Below are 21400 nucleotides of genomic sequence, written 5' to 3' on the forward strand. Positions count from 1 at the left end.
GAAGGGCCCTTAGCCCGACTTGCATTTGGTGAATTCTCGACTTTACTAGCAGCACCAGAAGGCCCTTGGGGTCCAATAGCGCAAAGCCTGTAAAAGTCCTTTTACACGAAATTAGGTCATATATGACCCATTTACATGTAAGCGAGTTTCCTTCGGGCCTAAAGATCATGACATTGGGCTAGCTAGGCCCAACAACCACGATTTGAAACTTTTGAGCCCAAAGACGGTGTATCGACGTCTGGTGTATTCTCACGTGTGTATTGACTTCCCGAAATTTCCGCGTGTGTATTGAAGTTTCGTCGTGTTAGTAATTTCGGATTCGCTATTGATTTGAGACCGAATCAATTCGTTTGATAACGATTTTTGGTGTTGAAGGTGTATTATAATTTGCCGATAGTCGAGGTGCTAGTATTTCATCATGATGGATTTATTTCTTAAAACATTAGGATGTTTCATTATTGCAGCCCCTTTCTTTTAGACAATTTACACATTTAACCCTTTGTATAAAATAAATTTCTATTTTAGTCCTCAAACCATTTTTCTTGACACTTTAGCATCCAAACTTGTGGAAAAGTTATTTTTCAGCCCAAAGTTATTTGAAAAATAGTTTTAGTCCACCAAATGAAATTATTCTCGGCTAAAACCCTTATTTTCACAATTTTTACACTTTTGGCCCAAAATAGAAATTTTTTGCATCTTTGGTCCCTTTTAAATATGAAAAGCATTTTTAACCCCTGAAATGGACTTAGAGCACTAGTAGTCCCCTGTTTTATAGAAAAATACAGTTTCAGCCCCTCTAAATTGAAAATCTCACATATTGGGCTTTATTGGGCCGAAAAATTCATTTTTGGCCCATTATGCTTAAAAATTTCACATTTAATCCTCCAAAGAGAATATTTCCAGAAAAATACCTTATTGAAACTTTTTTGACTCATTTCATCCATCAGAATTTGTATTTTGTCATTTTGGGCCCTTTAACTTCATATTTTTAACATTTTGAGACCAAAAATGGGATATTTAGCCCAATGAGTTCATTTTAACCAACTTGGTTATTTTTATAGAAATGATTTGTGTGTAGAATATGTTTAACACTTGTTTCATACATCCTAATGCAAATCTCATTTTTTAAGGTCTTTTGACTAGTTTCAACACCATAATCACATATAAACATGTAAATAAGCATAGAAATCATACAAAGCATACATATACTCATAGATCTACACATTTGCTTTTATTCCCCCCCCCCCCCACAAAACCTATAAAAATCAAAAAATAGGGGGTATGAAGCTCACCTTTGGGTGTGGTTTCGGTTTTGGAGAAAAGATGGAAGAAAATGAGGTGATTTTCGGCCCTAGCACACTTTGATGAAGATCTCGACCTTAAGGTGATTCTAGGATGCAAGATCATAAGAGTGAATGAATTTAGAAGAGATTTTGATGAAGTGGAGGGAGTTAGATCATAAGTTAGACATTAACTTACCTTAGATGGTGAATTTCTTTATGATGATCCTTAGGCTTCAAGCCAAATTTTCGAGACTTTTGAATGGAGAGAGGGGATGATTCTTGAGTAATTTAGAGAGAGTTTGTGAGGTGTGTGTGTTCCTTTCTTGCTCTCAGCCGAAGGAAATAGAGGGAGAAGAGAGTGTGCATGGGAATGTGAGTAAAGCTTGGATGTATGATGAATATTATCTTGGATACCCACAATATAATAATGAGATGGCTAGCCTAAGTCAACCCTTCTTCTTGGGTTTGCTTTGGGCCGTGATTTTGACAGAAAAACGGGATTATTGGGCTTTAATGCCCCTAAGCCCATATTATAGTTAGATTGGATGATTTTTGGCCCAAAAAAATATAATATGATTTTTACACTTTGTTGGGCTAGTTTAGGTTAATTATGGTTCATAATATTTAACTTATTTCATTCTAGGCCCAATATGGCCCAAAATGTTGAAATAAATGGATGTGGGTCCAATTAGAGCCCATTTAAAGGTTCTAAGCCCATGATAGTCAAATTGGAAGTTTATCGGTCCATTGAGTCCAATAAGGAAGTCTTAGTCCAAAATGGACCTAAACAAGAACTTCTAGGGTTTCCAATTGCTTGTTGACTATTTGTAGTACTTGTATGGTGTATTGGATTGAAATTTTGTTGTCATAGAGTAAGCATCATACATGCTCTTAAGTTTTTGATTCAACATCTTACTTGAGTATAGTGATTACAAGACACAAAATTTCTAGTTGTGACAGAAACTCACCTCAAAGTAACTGCTGACCTGTGTGGAAATTGACTGTTTGCTGCTGCTGCCTCTCCAGAAATCCTCCGGCTATAATTCCCACAAAATACTCAGTCAAATACTGCTAACCGCCTTCAGGGTAAATTGTCCATTTACCCTTAACAAGTTATGAGTCAAGTCACAGTCAACTGCCAGTTGACGAGACTCGCCGAGTTGGCTTGCCAACTCGCCGAGTCCGTTTCCATTAGTCTGACCATATATCCGTCTCTACTCGTCAAGTTAAGCGTTGACTCAACGAGTTTTCCTTCTATACCCAAGGCCAATGGTCCTTCATCCTACTCGTCGAGTTGTATGAACAACTCGCCGAGTTCATCTTCATCCGAAGAACACTCTATGCTGTGACTCGCCGAGTTGTATGAACAACTCGCCGAGTTGTTCTTGAGACAAGAAGATTGCCATGAACTCGCCGAGTCATGGCATTGACTCGCCGAGTGACTTCATGAGTGAGTCTAGCTTCTGACCCACTGAGTCACACCCAGTGACTCATTACTCCCAACCCGCCAATGCGAAAAAGGGCGAAACTCAGGGACTCGCGACTCGACTCGCCGAGTCAGATGAACGACTCGCCGAGTCGGCCACATGCAAAAACTATACACGCGATTCTGCTTGGATCCAACTCATGCCATTCATAGATATGGGTTTCTAGGGCATGAATAACACGTAAAGTTTCCAACTTTACGTGTAAATAATCACCAATAAAGGTTTTAGGGCTCAAGATGCACCAAAATAGTAGATCTAGGGCTTTCATGCAATATGGCTCCATAAAGATAGAAGATCTAAGCTCCTGGAGCTCAACCACACCTAGATCTAAAGGCTAACAACTTATTACAACACATAAAGCACAACAAGCTTGGCGGAAAAGCTCAAGAAGGACTTCAATGGAGCTAAAAGGGACTATAAGCATGAAAACATGGGAAAATCGAGTTATACCTTAAGGGACACACAGAGATAGCTCAAAGATGCCTGGCCTCATCCTCTTCTTCTTGATCTACGTTCCTTCCCACTCCAAAACTTCAAGAAAACACACCAAATGCTTCAAACTCACAAGGAACAAGGCTTGAACGAAGTATAGGGCTCTGAGGGTGAATGGGGGCGAGCTTGGGGCGGAAATGAGGGGTTTAAATAGGGTGCAAACCCTTGAAATTTAGGGTTTCAACAGACAGCGGTGACTCGCCGAGTCCAGAATATGGAGTCGCCGAGTCGCCAACTTAAACGTGTTCCCAGATCCCGTCTCTACTCGGCAAGTCGGACCTACAACTCGCCGAGTCCAAGGCTAAAATGAAAAATGCTAAGATAAATTTTATGTACCAGAAACCAGATGCTACAAATACACAACAACTTTGAAAGACCACAATATGCAAAAAGATGGACGTCAAAAGTGTAAATTAGCGATGAAATTATTAGAAATTGATCCATCAACATTGTCAGAACAACGAAGAAAGTTGTATGAAATGCAACTTGATATGTTATTAAACGGAAAATGATGTCAGTTTTATGCACTCTATCAATTACGTTTAAATAATTGTATTTCTTTTAATTTGATATGTTTATGATCATTTATATTTTAATTAAATAATATTTATTAATATTTTTTAATTGAGAAATGAGGTATATGTCATTGTTTTAAAAATCGATTTTTTAGATGAACCGTTATGATGACCGGTTCCGGGTTCAATCGGTTCTACCACTGGTTCAACTTGTTCATGCATTTTTATGTATTTTATGGTCTATGTTTAGATTTAAATAGTTGTATTCATTCTACTTTAATGTTTAAAATTATATTTTTTAAATAAACTATAATTATTACTATTTGTTAATTAAATAATAATTAAATTTAAAATTGAAGTTAACGTAAACAACGCAAATAAAATGAAAATTGGAAAACAAAATAAACAATGTTTATATATATTAATTAGTGCAATACAAATGCTATGAAATTAGAGATTTAATAAATTGTGGGACCACATAGCCTTTTGAAAAGCTTTCACAGTTTAAAAGAATAATACATACGTGGCCTTTCATTTGTTTTTTGCAAGAGCGTTGACAGACCGATGTGGAAGCTTTAACTATATTAAAATTAATATCATTATCTGTATAATCAAATTGATGAATATACGAATTGTGACTTAACATAGGCAAAGATGAAAACAATTGGTACTGATCAACATAGACTAGACTTCTGGCGTCGTGTAGCCGAATATTATGATATGTATCGTAATAAAAGTACCCAGGAGGAATAGTCAGACACTTCAGAATCGTTGGAGCAGACTGAATCATGCTGTTTCTAAGTTTGTTGGATGTTATGAACAAATCTAACATAGGCATGAAAGTGGCTTAATTGAAGAAGACAAAAAAACAAAAAACAAAAAATAGGGCTCTAGCATTATATATTTCATCAGAGAGTTTTGATTTCACCTTTTGTACGCTCGGATGACATTACGTGATGAGGAGAAATGATGTACCAATATACAAGAAAGAAAAAGAGATGCCAACAAAATGGGATCTATTGGGCCAAAGAGGACTAAAAATAATATATCCGGCGAATACACGTTATCATCCTCAAATACAAACATATCAGTTAATGATTCAATATCAAATCCTCGTCCACTGGGAAGAAAAGCTTCTAAAGGTAAAGGAAAACAAACACCAATGTCAAGCACCTCTCTTGAAAGTATACAAGCTACGATGCACACCCAAATTAATATTGAGATGGAAAAAATGATCATAATGAAAGAATACACAACAACTTTGAAAGACCACGATATGAAAAAAGATGGACGTCAAAAGTGTAAATTAGCGATGAAATTATTAGAAATTGATCCATCAACATTGTCAGAACAACAAAGAAAGTTGTATGAAATGCAACTCGATATGTTATTAAACGGAAAATGATGTCAGTTTTATGCACTCTATCAATTACGTTTAAATAATTGTATTTCTTTTAATTTAATATGTTTATAATCATTTATATATTAAATAAATAATAGTTATTAATATTTGTTAATTGAGAAATGAGGTATATGTCATTGTTTTAAAAATCGATTTTTTAGTTGAACCGATCTGATGACCTGTTCTAGGTTCAATCGGTTCTACCACTGGTACAACCCGTTCATGCATTTTTATGAATTTTATGGTCTACGTTTAGATTTAAATAGTTGTATTCATTCTACTTTAATGTTTACAATTGTATTTTTTTAAATAAACTATACTTATCACTATTTGTTTATTAAATAATAATTAAATTTAAAATTGAAGTTAACGTAAACATAAATAAAATGAAAATTGGAAAACAAAATAAACAATGTTTATATATATATATATATATATATATATATATATATATATATATATATATATATATATATATATATATATTAATTAGTGCAATACAAATGCTATGAAATTAGAGATTTAATAAATTGTGGGACCACATAGCTTTTCGAAAGGTTTTCACAGTTTGAAAGAAGAATACACATGTGGCATTTCATTTGTTCTTTGTAAGAGTGTTGACAGACCGATGTGGAAACTCTAACACATAGTTTTTCAAATGTACCACATCAGCTTTTACAATAACTTTTACATCAATTCAATAACACTCAACAAATTTGTATTTTTTAATATATATCTAAAATATTTATATTTTGTATTAGTTAATATTAAATTAAAAGTTTATTACTGACATATAAATTGAAGAGTTTTTAATAGATAAGTATTTATATAATACAAGTTAATGCAATTATTATATACATAAATCTAATTTGTAAATAATAAATAGGTTTAATTTTTTAATAGTAAAATATTTCATATAAAACCAAACACATTAGATTTTTAAGTAAACTGTGGGACCATATGCCTTTGCAAGACTTTCAGATTTTAAAGACAAGAGCTTAGGTGGATTTGAAATATATTTATGTGGACTTGCAATTTTCATTTGCAAGAACGATGTGGAGAGTCTTACGTCTTAGGTGTAAATCTACTATGATACCATTTGTAATATTTAAAACCAAAGATGATGTTGATGAAATAATTATTGATAGCCAATAACTTATTATAGCATAATTTATCAAATTAGTTAGCTCTTGTGTTCCCAACCAATAAATCTTGCAAAATGTAGCGACTCCTAATTACGTCTTGGTGGATATCAACAACAAAACAATTTATACCGTTTGAGACTCTAAGCTGACAAAATAGTAACATCTTGTTCTTCATTTTGTTATTATTTTCGTATTTTAATTATTTGATATAACTAAAATGATTTTAAAAATGAAGAAACTAAAATGAAATAGACATCGACACGAGGGGTAGAAAGGGATACCTTTGAAACTTAAAATGTTAGAGTTTTTGAAACTTATGGACCATTTGGGTTAAATTTGCTGAAATGAACCCGTATTAGGGTTAAAAAACAAGAATAAAATCTTTTTCATCACCATATTCGTTCTAGGGGAACTCTAAACCCTAAAATGCAATACTTGAAGAGTTTGAGACCAAAAAGAATATTTGTAATTTTTGTTTTTGAATACTTTACATCAGTGTATGGATGACGACCATAGATCAAACTGTTGGAACTTCACAAAATCTTAAATGAATGTTCATAAGCCATATATAGAAGTTTTGACCATTATGAAAGGTCTTGTATGTTCAAGAATCATACTAAAATGATATTGACAATTAACATATGATCTTAAGGGTCACACGAACAATAAGTTGATATGATTGATTATTTTTTAGAAATTAGAAATTGATTTTAATAAATATTCATAAACTCTTAAAATTAAATGGAAATTATTTATTTCATGAAAATAATAATTTTGTAATGAACAGTAACACATTAAATCATATGGTATCAATTAATAAGTTATGCACAACATTATGGACTAGATAAATCATTTTGCCTTTTACCAAAAAGTTAAAATCTATATTTTATAAACTTGTTTATAAAATTTATAAAATCCTCTTTTTTTCTTCTTGTTGTCATGAATGAGGAGGGAAATAGTGGTTATGGATTTGTTATTTATTTAATCAAAAGTAACAAGCATAACTTGCATGTATGGGAGAGATGTTTGTTTTGTGATCAAAGTGTTCAAAAGGTTAAAGACTAAAGGATATTGATTCAACTTTAAGACAACACATGAGGCCTTCATTTTTTGGTCACTCTTGGAGACAAAAAAACTATAACCTTCTAAGTTCTTCCCTCTCTTTCTTTCTCTGTTGCTTTGAGTGTTAGAAGATTGGTTACTTTCAAGTTTAAGAGTTTCACATAAAGACTAGCATCTTTGTATCAAGTTGGATCATCGTTGATATCTCAAAGGTTTCATATTCTTTATCAACTTCAAATCTTCCCTTGAGGACCCAAAGAACAACAAAGGTTGTTATTTTTTCATCTATTCTATGGTTGGTGTTTTATCTTTCCATTCCTTGCAAGATGATCATCGGTGCAGTGGCGGACGCAGAACGTTTTAGTAGGGGTGACACTAAAAAAAAATTCCGAAAAAATCTAACTTAATAGCGGCCCTCGTATTTTAAGCAGGTGCACCTAATATAAAAAACATTAGAAAAAAAATTACACTATGTGCCAGAATCGAAGCAGTGGCCCGGGAACCCCCCCCCCCCCCCCCCCCCCCCCCCCGGGGCTCGACTTAGGTCTGCCACTGCCTTGGTGGGTTATAAATTGTTTATATTTGTTGAAATATTCAAGCATACTATTGCTAAATTATCTTTTTTTGAAACAATTATTGAACTAAAACCCAACAATTGGTATCAATAACTACCTTGCAAGTTCTGTTAGATTTTATGATTTTTGGAATTCTTATTTTTTTTGAGAATATGGATAACTTATTTTTGTATAAAAATGAGTTCATACATATTTTCTTTGACAATTTTATAATTGTTATTTTTGTGACAAAAGTTTACATGCATTTTTCGTCACCTACAATTTTCTTAGAAAAACAAATGTTGTTTTATGTTTATATGTGTGACAACTCGAAATTTTCATTCGTACAAACTCTTTGGTCAAGCACTTCAATTAAAAGTCAAATACATTTCTGATAATTGTTAGCCAGTTTAAAGTTCGTTTTAGGTGTTTTTAGTATTTATTCTTCAAACGAACGAATGAAAGGAAGTACTTTCTCGAGTCTTGGAGTAGCAAACCCACACATATCACCTTAATAAAGAGTTCACGGAAAAAATTTTGGAGTTTGGGCCGTAAACTCTTATGTGGCCGTGAACTCATGCCTTAGGCATGATTTTACTCCCCAATTCCTTAATTTCTCACTTCTACTCTCAAGAACACTCCCCATTCTCTCTCAAGTGGCATCCCGTTCTTCACCCGATCTCCTGAAAACGTAAGTGTTTCTTGACTTGATATGTTGTTATAACCTAACATCTAGTTGTTACACATCATTTCATCCATTCATTATTGATTTTCACTTAGATCTTCAGTTGTTCTTCAAAACATCAAGAACACACACTAGTGTTCTTGGACCTTAAACACAAAATCAAGCCTCTATCTTGTAAGTACACTTGCTATACCTTCTTGTTTGCTTAATATGAACTTTTTTACACTTGGAAAACACTAAGGAACATAAGATCAAAGGAGTTTACGGACAAGGGATGTTCTTGAGCCGTAAACCCTTCTAGGTGGGGTTAAATGGACCCTAGTCCCTTCCTAAGACTTGGATGCTAGTCTTCATCCTTCCTAGAAGGGTTTAAGACCATAAACAACAAATAAAACATTTACCCATAAGAGTTTACAGCCGTAAACACATAAGGATATGGTCCTTAGGCCGTAAACTCTACAAAGTAATGATATTGTGCCCCTAATGCTTCCTAAGGCTTGGACTTGATCAATGGATGCTCAATCTTGACTTATATGACCTCAAAACACCAAATGGCACTTAGTGCCATGAGTTTATGGCCATAAACTCATGGGGAAATGACCATGGGCCGTAAACTCCATAAGGAGTGGTTCTTGGGCCATAAACTCTAATGTCATGCCATACAACCCTTAGATGCAACCATTTGGTACCTATAACACTTGAATCAAAGTGTTTCCATGTCCTAGGGTGTCTTAACTTGATTAATTAGTTGTTTAATGACAAATTAGATACATATATGTCTTATCATATGTTAACTAGGATCATTGTGTGTGTTCAAGTCTTCACTTGACACCAAGCACCTTGTCCAACACTGTCACACCCCAAACCAAGGATGGCGGAAACGTCCGGGGGTGGAGGACTTCATGTAGAGTATCACAACAACGAGTATAACAGTGATCAAAGTAAACACAACCATCATAAATATAATTGAAAAGTTACACCAAAGTATATATTTACATGATTTAAATCAATTACATTATGATACAAAATGAACTGTTTGACGAATTATCGTCCCATCCTCAAAATGTTGTTGATTTCCTGTTTCGCTGAATTCCTAAGAATACAAGTAGTTTTGAAAAGTGTCAACACAAAGGTTGGTGAGTTCATAAGCTTTTTACAGTAAGAGTTTAAAAATCGATCTTTGTATAGAGATGTATGTTACCAAGAAAAATCCAATATTTTCCTTATAAAAGTTATGTGGTCCTAAATACCAGGACCGAAAATGAACAAGTATTTGTCATACTTAAAGATATAAGAGTGGTTTCAAATGATGTGTAGTCATAAATACCTAAACCGAGAGTGTACAGTAATATCTGTATTTATTGATATAAAAGTGATTTTAAATCGACATAAAACCCCTTTTGTTTTATAAAAATCCCGTAAACTTTATGTATTGTTAGCTCCCTATGTGAGTCGCTATAACCATATTATGACTAGAGGTAACCTGCACAACGTCTTTTAGACGCCCTAATCCTATGACTCTTGTCACCCGCAAACCTGCCGGTCCGGCTGTAGCTAACAGCGAGGTGTGGGAGGTCAACCCCAATATAGATCTACACACAATTATCACGCTCTCCCTACAAGAGATTTCGGTTATAACTTACAAGAATTCGGATCCCGTACTCGGACGTACGGGGAGAGATAGTCTCACATTCTGAGTTAACAAGTTTACGTGTAGTGTGCGAGAGTGTAAAACCTTTTTGTATGAATGTACCCTTTTTGTAAGAGTGTGTTATGTGATGTATCATAAACTATACCTATTATAGTTTATACAAAACATTTGTAATATATAAGAACACTTTTATGAAAATGTATTAGTGTTATGAATAGGGATCCCGTACTCGGACGTACGGGGAGAGATAGTCTCACATTCTGAGTTAACGAGTTTACGTGTAGTGTGCAAGAGTGTAAAACCTTTTTGTATGAATGTACCCTTTTTGTACGAGTGTGTTATGTGATGTATCATAAACTATACCTATTATAGTTGATCTAAAACGTTTGTAATATATAAGAACTCTTTTATGAAAATGTATTAGTATTATGAATCCATAAACTATGCTTATTATAGCTTAATATACGTGTTCTAAATGAATGAATAATATTATAATGAGTGACTAAGTTTTAGTTTATGATCATAAACTAACAAGGAAACACATTTAATATTTAGAACTTATTGTTATACACTTTGCTCAACATAATACAAAGTGTTATGAAATTTTTATGCTGTTAACTAACTTTAACCTTTCTGCGTTGTTTTAGAAAAGTCATAGAAAAATCATACGAAGTCAAAAACTAGATCTGTAAATTCAGAGAGTTCCCAAAATGTGTCTAGTTTACTCATAATTTTTATCATAATTTTTAATGACCTCCAACTTGGGTGAAAAAGTCCATAATCACATACTGGTCCGGATTGGTGTTTGAAATGATAGACAGTTCTGTAAAAATCACCATAAATTGTAGAAAAATCATATGGAGATGTACAAGTAGTCATTTTAAAGCTGGTGTTTTAACTTGTATTCCCCCGTGAAAACTTGAGAAAACATGAAAATGTATGGGTATGAACTCACCTTGAATGATTTTAGTAGATGAGTGTTGAAGAAGAGAAGTGTTCAACTCAAGACCACTTGAAGAATCACTTGAAGATTCGAAGATCTAACAAGAATGTGATGATGTTTGTGTAAGCAATTTATGATTTTGAGTAGGAGGATGTGTAATAATCATAAGAGAGATGATGATACTTACTAAATGAAGGAGAAAATTCTTGGAGTATGCCTTGAAGTTCTCGAATTTGAGAGAGAAACATGATAGAGTTTGGAGTGTGGTTCTTGGTGGAAAAGTGAGAGAATGGATGAAGTGTGAGGAGAGAGGAGACTTTTCTATCCTTTGACCAATTGTGAGGTTGGAAAAAGGTGGGAAAAGTACAATGAAGTGACTAGGTAAGGGCTGATAGTAGATAGTGACATGGAGTGGGTATGGGAGTGGTTGCTTGTGTCATAAGGTAAAGCAAAGTCAACACTCCACCTCAATTATTCACCCACTAGATTTTATTATTTAAATAAGAATTTCCATGAAAATATGTTTAAATTATGAATATTTAGGGTTTATTATGTTAAAATACGAGTTTGAGTGAAAATCCCACGTTAATATCTTGAAAAACAGGCTCAAATGTGAAAAATATTGAAAATGGGCTAAAACTGTCAAAAATCCGAAGTTCTGGCCGGAGGTTTGGTCCTCTGGTGCTTGGAACCGAGAGAAGGAAAGAAGGACCGAGATAGGGAAAGGAACCGAGAGGAGAGAAAGAAGGACCGAGAGAGGGAAGGGAACCGAGAGCAGAGAAGGAAGGACCATGAGGAGAAAGGAAGCGAGAGGAGAGATGGAAGGACCGAGAGGAGAAGCAGGGACCGAGAGTGAGGTTCGGCCCGAGAGACCTCGCCCCATTCCAGTTTCGGCCTGAGAGGCTTAGCCTCTTCCTAGATTCGGTCCGAGAGGCTTCCAGGTCTCGGTTTCGGTCTCGGCTACATAGGGTTTCGGCTGCTCAGGGCTTCGGCTCCTTAGGGTTTCGGCTCCTTGAGAGGTTTCAGTTCCTTGAGAGGTTTCGGTTCCTTGAGAGGGCTTTCAGCTCCTGAAGTCCGTTTTTCTCGTTTTTACCCCATGTTTTAAGCCGTTTTTTACCCGGTTAAGGGTTGGGATGGCCCGAAAGACTATAAAAAGTTTAAGGAACTTTTGAGAGTGATTTGGGAGAGATTTCACGTTCTTGGAGAGATTTCTCATACAAAGAGAGATTTGGGAGAGATTTCACATTCTTGGAGAGATTTCTCACACAAAGAGAGATTTGGGAGAGATTTCACATTCTTGGAGAGATTTCTCATGCAAAGAGAGATTTGGGAGAGATTTCACATTCTTGGAGAGATTTCACATACAAAGAGAGTTTTGGGAGAGATTTCACATTCTTGGAGAGATTTCTCATACAAAGAGAGTTTTGGGAGAGATTTCACATACTTAGAGAGATTTGGGATGGACTCTAAATAGAGAGAGATAGAGTGAAAACGATTGAGAGAGGTTTCGTGTGTGGCATTTGTGAGTGTCCGGCTTCGCTACGCAAGGTCCGTAACCCTGTTAAGCCTTGTTTAAGGATCTTACACACTCTCGATGAGTATGCAACATTGTTTTATCGGTTTGGCTTGCCACGTACCACAGTTTTTAGGTTAAGGAGATCTAGATGTTCGCACTTTTTGATTTATGATCTCTCATTAGAATAACGAGTTGTTTAGTATTTACCTAACATAAACTCTAGTACCCACGTGCAAAATGAGTCGAACGGTTTGACTTGTTGACTTCGGTTGACTTTGACTTGATTGAAAATTGACGGTTGTCACATCATCCCCCCGTTAGAGGGAATTCCGTCCCGAAATTTGAATTTAGGCAAGGAGTAGGCATGAATAATCAAGCCAAGAAGTGGGGTTACTTCCTAATCGACTGATTCTCGCGCTCCCAAGTGACTCCAGGTCCTTGGTTAGTATTCCAGTGAAGTTTCACTAATGGGAAGCGGCGTTGTTTCATCCGATTGACCTCGGTCCATGGTCACTACGGTTCTTCCAAGAAAGTGAGGCTCTTGTGGAACTCGATCTCGTCGAGGGGGATTGTCAGAGTCTCGTCGGATAGATACTTTTGTGAGTTTAGGACGTGTCGGGTAGAATGTACTTTACCAAGCTCGCAGGAGAAGATTGAAGTAGTGAGTTACAAGGCTGATTCTGGCAAGAATTTCGAAGAGCATAAATATCTAGGGTTTTATCTTTCCGCACTTTCTGACGTGTACGTAAGCCTTCCCAGAGTGAGTGCTTCCAAAGGAATTTGGTCTGTTATTCTGGAGTTCTAAAGGTTTCTCCCTCTTGCTTCTCTTCCTAGTCAAGGGTTGCTCCCTTCAGGGTCAAGGTCGCAAGGGGGTTCCGTAATTTATGAGAAGTTCCAAAGGAACTAAGATGGTAGGTTAGCGAGACCCAAAATTTTGGCGTATTCCTGTTGACGTCTTTAGTGCTGACTATTTCTCAACGGTTTTGATCAATTCAAAAAGGGTTCTTAAGAATTTCCACATTGATAATGATGTGTCTTTGAAGTTGGACTCCTTAATTTCAAACCTCGTATCTAGAGAGCTTCAGGTAAGGTTTCTTTGATCATATTGTTTCTGCGGTTCGTTGCAGCTGTTCTCCTTAGTTTCCTTCTTACTACGAGGGTAGATAAGCAAGTCATTTACAATGACAATGACGAACTGATCTTAGTAAGAATAGCATTTCCTATTTATTAAGTTCATGAATACTGCGAGCGGGTTGGTCCTATCCGAGGGATATCACTATGGACTTGTGGTGTCCGTATCGAATTTGGAAGATTGTCCTCGGGCATCCTTCTTTAATACTCACGACTGGTGATATTCAGATCTCAGGTCCAATTCCTGAAGGGTACCTCTTCCTTGCGGTTGGTCGGCCTATTCGTCTATGTGAGGTAGATAGTAAAGGTTTCTACTGGAGATATTGTCGGGCCTCTGAAGTCGATGGAATTACGAGCAATTTGCCTTTCTATTTCAAGAATTAGACCAGAGCTTTCTAGGGTGAGAAGCTTGGTTCTTCAATTTCATTGTTGAGTGGTTCGACAGGTTTGACATGACAGTTCTTGTAGCTCGGTAGGAAGCATGTGGGTTTGGTTTACGCGACTAGGCCTTTTTGGATGGTAGGACATTCACTCGTCCTTTTGGGCAACCTTGGCCCGAAGTTCATGGCAGGATTCGCACCTAGTTGTATCCGTCCCAAGCTTCCGTGCTTGAACCTTGTCTATTGTATGCATGACATTCCTGAAAGGTCTTGGAGTTTCATAGTGAGAGATGACCCAGAGGTCCATGCTGGATGTTTATGAGTGACGAAGGTTTTGATATTCGGGGGGTTAGGCGAAGGGTCCTTTTGTAGTTGGTAAATCGGGAAGATGAGGGCTACATCAATCAAAATTGGATAACGACAACCATATCTTTTTAGATAACATGAGATAAGTTATATTCGTAAGAAGAGATCACTAAAGTGATAGAGTATCTCGTGTTTCTTCTCCGTGTGTTCCATTTTGTTTGATGTCATGATTACTGTAGATGATTCATACCACAGTGTGTAGCACTGGTAGTGGGTGTGTTTCGATAGCCAGTAATGATACCTGATATCATGATCCCAGACATGTCTCCTTACGATCTAGCGGTATATGAACGTCGTGTATAAGTTGATGTTGGTGAAAATCGTCGAGTGGGTGGCCCCACTCAATTCCTACTACTAGACCTGGAATAGGAGTCAGGATGGGATTATTTGTTTCAAGACTTCAATATTTTGATTATAATTAACCCCGATGTATGGACAAGGTCATCACATCTTACAAGTAATGATCCTAAGGTCATATATGAATGTCTTTGGTTTGATTTGTATGAGAGAGAGTATTTTAACTACTTTTTAGAAAGACGGTTACTTTAGTAAGCGTACCAAATTCATTACAAACATATAGTACTTAAACGTTCTTGTCGTTGGGAACATTACAAAAGTCCTAACATGGTTCCCTTGCTGCTCCTGTTGGTATTTTCATCACACTCCTCCTGTTCCTTCGTCATTCTTCTCAATTGGACATTCTCTCTTGAAGTGTCCCGTTTCACTGCATGGGTAGCATACTAGGTCTACCTTGGTGTAGGTGATTGAAGGGAGGTGCTGGGTCGGGGCCTTACAGAAACGGATGGTATGCCCTTTCCTGTTGCAGTATTTACAGTGCAGCTTCCGGCAAGCCCCATGGTGATGAAATCCACCTTGGTTGCACTTTGGGAGTGATTCCTCATATGGTCTGGCCGGCGTTTGGGTGGCAGACCCCGTAGCTAGTGTCAAGGCATGTGTTGTGACTGCTGTTGAAATGGTAGGGGCGGCCATAGGTTGTTGTCTTTTAGTGGATCCTTGAGATTGGTGGCGCTCTTTCATGTTCCAAAACTTTCTATTCTTGTTCGTAGGTTTGTGGCCTGAGGTATTTTCTTTGGTAGACACCCATTGGTGTTCCTGATTGTTAGCACAATTTGTATTGTTAGTACCGCTTCCACTTCTACTGACGTTGTTAGCATTGACTTGCGCCATGACGGCTGTCACGGCTGCCGTGACTGCAGCCTGAAAAGTAGCAACGTCTATCTGCAGTGTTGGCGCCTTGCTAGTTGGTTGGTTGTCTCTAGGTGAAGACATAGCTCTGTTTCATGACGAAAAATGACTTCGTTAGTGGAAATGATTATCTTAAGTGCATCCTTACAATTTATATTTACGCATATAAATTATTGCACATTACTGTACTATTCCTAGTGTTTCCGCTAACGCTCCTAAGATGGAGTTATGGCAGTAGGTAGGAGTAGTTTTCATATGGGCGTTAAGCTTTACTCATCTTAGAATCGTGTTTGTCCGAACACACTTGGCTGAGGAATTTTGATGGGACCTGGTGTATTAGTGCGTGAACGTTCGCACTCCATAGGTCTATGAAGAAGAAACTTCTCAACAAAATGTTTAAAGGTGAGACGATAATGAGTTTTTAGAATGGATTTATGTCGCGAGTTTTCTAACTAAGTTTATCTCATATCGATTTGTAACGTAATTCGGTTGTTGAGGGTGTTCTGAAAACAATTTATAATGAGGTTCTTTATATGGTAAAATGTATTTTTAGTAGTTCTGTATCCAAGTGAAACCTTATACTTGACCCAAGCTAGGTCCTTATCATGACCTATTCATGTATGCTTAGTTATATAATTAAGGCTAATTAGACCTTCGAGTCTGTTAGGTACATCCTAAGCCCATCTCGTTAATATGACTCTCGAAATCATGGTTTCAGTGAAAATTTTGACCTCGATGCTGGTGTACCTCACATTTGTGCATTGACGGGTTTTGATAGTAACTAGATTTCTCGATTGGTATGACCACTTAATTTGTAGTGTCGTGCTTTTACCTATAATAAAGTAGCACCAACGCGCACTTATGAAGCTAATTTGCCAGGTCTGGTGAGCGGTATGAACTCTACTCACGACGATCCATCCCTTGTGATGCCTGACGCAAGGTCGATGCAATCTTGTAGCTTTGCCAATCAATGCTTGGCTGTAATCATTCTCTCTTTGAATGCTGTGTGTCTACCCTATTACTCTCTTTCCTCTTCATGAGTGGTGATAAGGTCTTAAAAAGAGAGTTGGTCTCGGGAATAGTAGTCTAATTCTGAGTCACGGGTACGAGAGATGGTAGGGTCCGTAGTAGCACGCAGTTTTCTGAACTCGGATTGTAGTCTTCAAGTTTTAATCCCCGATGTTCGCGATCCATCGGGTCTTCGCTGGGTGGGCTATGTTAGTCGGTCCCCCGTGGTCGAGGTTATAGCACCCTCGTTGGTCTGCACATTGTGGTTGTTGTCATTTGTCGACATTCAACCCTCGATCATGATTACCCAACAGGGCACAGGTTCGATATAGTCGAAACGGTTCGTGGAACCCTTGCTATGCATGGAGGATCGATTACCTCCGATTCCGCTTCTGATTCTTCTCATAACCATTCACCATTCCTCAAGTTCAGATTAGGAAATTAAGGGTCATCCGGTAAGTAGGATCTTGCTATGATGTGCTTGCGAGAATAGGAGTGGAAGAGATAATTACTAGGCATCTAACTCTAGGATCAATTACTTATAGGGGGGGTGATCCTTATGAGTTACTTCTATAATGACATAATGCATACTAATTACATATATCAAGATATGATAGACCTTCGAATAAGTGATCCCACCCTAGGTCCACATCCAAACAAGGAAAAGGAAGTAAGGTAATGACCACAAATTCTAAGTCTATGATTTCTAATTTATACATAACCTTAAGTATCCACTTAGGGACTATAGACCTATTATTAAGGATCTATTTAGTTTTCATATAAGTTATGATATTACAAAATACTCTTATAGTATTTTAAACTCATATTCAGTTCTAATGTCCTCATTGTGGTAGTGTTGGTAAATTTTTAGACTTGTTGCCATATCACAACTATTCTTGGGCATGTGCTAATCACTCCTCGGACCAACATAGTTGATCAGGCTATGCCACTCCCAAGACTGACCATACATCCCCGAGTTTACCTGTGATATCCAACAATCATTACTTTTGTTTTGTTCTAGAATGATGCTGACCTTAGTATGTATGTATGCATGTATACTTTTAATAAGAAACTATTTATTTCAAAAAGTATAGTTGTTTTGAAAAATTTAAATTAGAGAACTTAGTCCCATTGCATTTATAGTTTGTATATCTTATGTCGTTCGATATACTAAGTTCACTATAAACAATGCTCTGATACCAATCTGTCACACCCCCAAACCAAGGATGGCGGAAACGTCCGGGGGTGGAGGACTTCATGTAGAGTATCACAACAACGAGTATAATAGTGCTCAAAGTAAACACAACCATCATAAATATAATTGAAAAGTTACACCAAAGTATATATTTACATGATTTAAATCAATTACATTATGATACAAAATAAACTGTTTGACGAATTATCGTCCCATCCTCAAAATGTTGTTGATTTCCTGTTTCGCTGAATTCCTGAGAATACAAGTAGTTTTGAAAAAGTGTCAACACAAAGGTTGGTGAGTTTATAAGCTTGTGTCTAGTTTACTCATAATTTTTAATGACCTCCAACTTGGGTGAAAAAGTCCATAATCACATACTGGTCCGGATTGGTGTTTGAAATGATAGACAGTTCTGTAAAAATCACCATAAATTGTAGAAAAATCATATGGAGATGTACAAGTAGTCATTTTAAAGCTAAGAACTTGAACTACTTGCACGTTGTACAGTTTTGAAAACAAAGATGTTTAAGTTTCCCAAAACAGTCCGTGAATGGAGTTGAACTTTTCTGATGAAGGCTGTTAGAAAAGTTTAGTTATGCTCTTGGTGTTTTAACTTGTATTCCCCCGTGAAAACTTGGGAAAACATGAAAATGTATGGGTATGAACTCACCTTGAATGATTTCAGTAGATGAGTGTTGAAGAAGAGAAGTGTTCAACTGAAGAACACTTGAAGAATCACTTGAAGATTCGAAGATCTAACAAGAATGTGATGATGTTTGTGTAAGCAATTTATGATTTTGAGTAGGATGATGTGTAATAATCATAAGAGAGATGATGATACTTACTAAATGAAGGAGAAAATTCTTGGAGTATGCCTTGAAGTTCTCGAATTTGAGAGAGAAACATGAGAGAGTTTGGAGTGTGGTTCTTGGTGGAAAAGTGAGAGAATGGATGAAGTGTGAGGAGAGAGGAGACTTTTCTAGCCTTTGACCAATTGTGAGGTTGGAAAAAGGTGGAAAAAGTACAATGAAGTGACTAGGTAAGGGCTGATGGTAAATAGTGACATGGAGTGGGTATGGGAGTGGTTGTTTGTGTCATAAGGTAAAGCAAAGTCAACACTCCACCTCAATTATTCACCCACTAGATTTTATTATTTAAATAAGAATTTCCATGAAAATATGTTTAAATTATGAATATTTAGGGTTTATTATGTTAAAATACGAGTTTGTGTGAAAATCCCGCATTAATATCTCGAAAAACGGGCTCAAAATGTGAAAAATATTGACAATGGGCTAAAAATGTCAAAAATCCGAAGTTCTTGCCGGAGGTTCGGTCCTCTGGTGCTTGGAACCAAGAGAAGGAAAGAAGGACCGAGATAGGGAAAGGAACCGAGAGGAGAGAAATAAGGACCGAGAGAGGGAAGGGAACCGAGAGTAGAGAAGGAAGGACCGAGAGGAGAGATGGAAGGACCGAGAGGAGAAGCAGGGACCGAGAGTGAGGTTCGGCCCGAGAGACCTCGCCCCATTCTAGTTTCGGCCTGAGAGGCTTAGCCTCTTCCTAGATTCGGTCTGAGAGGCTTCTAGGTCTCGGTTTCGGTCTCAGCTACATAGGGTTTTGGCTGCTCAGGGCTTCGGCTCCTTAGGGTTTCGGCTCCTTGAGAGGTTTCAGTTCCTTGAGAGGTTTCGGTTCCTTGAGAGGGCTTTCAGCTCCTGAAGTCCGTTTTTCTCGTTTTTACCCCATGTTTTAAGCCGTTTTTTACCCGGTTAAGGGTTGGGATGTCCCGAAAGACTATAAAAAGTTTAAGGAACTTTTGAGAGAGATTTGGGAGAGATTTCACGTTCTTGGAGAGATTTCTCATACAAAGAGAGATTTGGGAGAGATTTCTCATTCTTGGAGAGATTTCTCATACAAAGAGAGATTTGGGAGAGATTTCACATTCTTGGAGAGATTTCTCATACAAAGAGAGATTTGGGAGAGATTTCACATTCTTGGAGAGATTTCACATACAAAGAGAGTTTTGGGAGAGATTTCACATTCTTGGAGAGATTTCTCATACAAAGAGAGTTTTGGGAGAGATTTCACATACTTAGAGAGATTTGGGATGGATTCTAAATAGAGAGAGATAGAGTGAAAACGATTGAGAGAGGTTTCGTATGTGGCATTTGTGAGTGTCCGGCTTTGCCACACAAGGTCCGTAACCCTGTTAAGCCTTGTTTAAGGATCTTACACACTCCTGATGAGTATGCAACATTGTTTTATCGGTTTGGCTCGCCACGTACCACAGTTTTTAGGTTAAGGAGATCTAGATGTTCGCACTTTTTGATGTATGATCTCTCATTAGAATAGCGAGTTGTTTAGTATTTACCTAACATAAACTCTAGTACCCACGTGCAAAATGAGTCGAACGGTTTGACTTGTTGACTTCAGTTGACTTTGACTTGACCGGAAATTGACGGTTGTCACAAACACTTCCGTACAAACCACTCACTACAGGTAAGTTTATACCCCTTAATTAACCTTTGAAATGTTTTTAAATACTTTTATGGGGGGGGGGGGGTGAATACAAGTTGAATCATGTTAGTTATTAGATCAATCACATGTGATTAATAACTAGCATACAAATGGACTTTCCATACTTTAAATTGTTTTACTAAACAAATGACTTCAAACTGCTTATCAACCTATTTTACATGTTAAAATATTTATCAAATTCACTTTTGTATACCAAACCTTTCTTTTATAGTTTTCATTCTTATATATTGTTAAAACTATGTCTACTACATATATACTTATATAAATATGGTTTGAAGGACTAAGGACTGATAACTCACTTTACTTCCTGTTCCTCGTTTGGTTGTGGACTTAAAGTACCCGGTTGTTTGTCCGAGTGTAATTGAATCCTTAGTTATATATTATGTATATATGTATAGATATAAAGGCTTTTATCTCAGTTCAGTACATTTAGTCATACAAACAAGTTTACTAGTAAACTATAATAGGTATAGTTTCGGATTATACTACTTACTACTTCTAGTCCAATGAAGAATACAAAGAGTCAGTTCATTAACGAGTCCCTACTTACTATACTATGATGAGAACTTATACAACTATACTATGATGAGAGCTTATACATTTATACTATGATGAGAACTTATACAACGATACTATGATGAGAAACAATACATTAATTACACAAGTACATACATTACATATACAAGTATAGTATAACATAAGTGTGATCCACTGAATCGGAGTAGGCCTTCATTGTTATGGCCCGAGTTGTAACCAGGATCTCCTGGAGGGAGTGCGTGAGTTTGTGTATAGATCTATACTGGATTGACTATTCTACACCTTGCTGCTAGCTACAGTGGGACCTGCA

The sequence above is a fragment of the Lactuca saligna genome, chromosome 4 (assembly GCF_052625555.1).
Source record: "Lactuca saligna cultivar CGN05327 chromosome 4, ASM5262555v1, whole genome shotgun sequence".
NCBI lineage: Eukaryota > Viridiplantae > Streptophyta > Magnoliopsida > Asterales > Asteraceae > Lactuca > Lactuca saligna.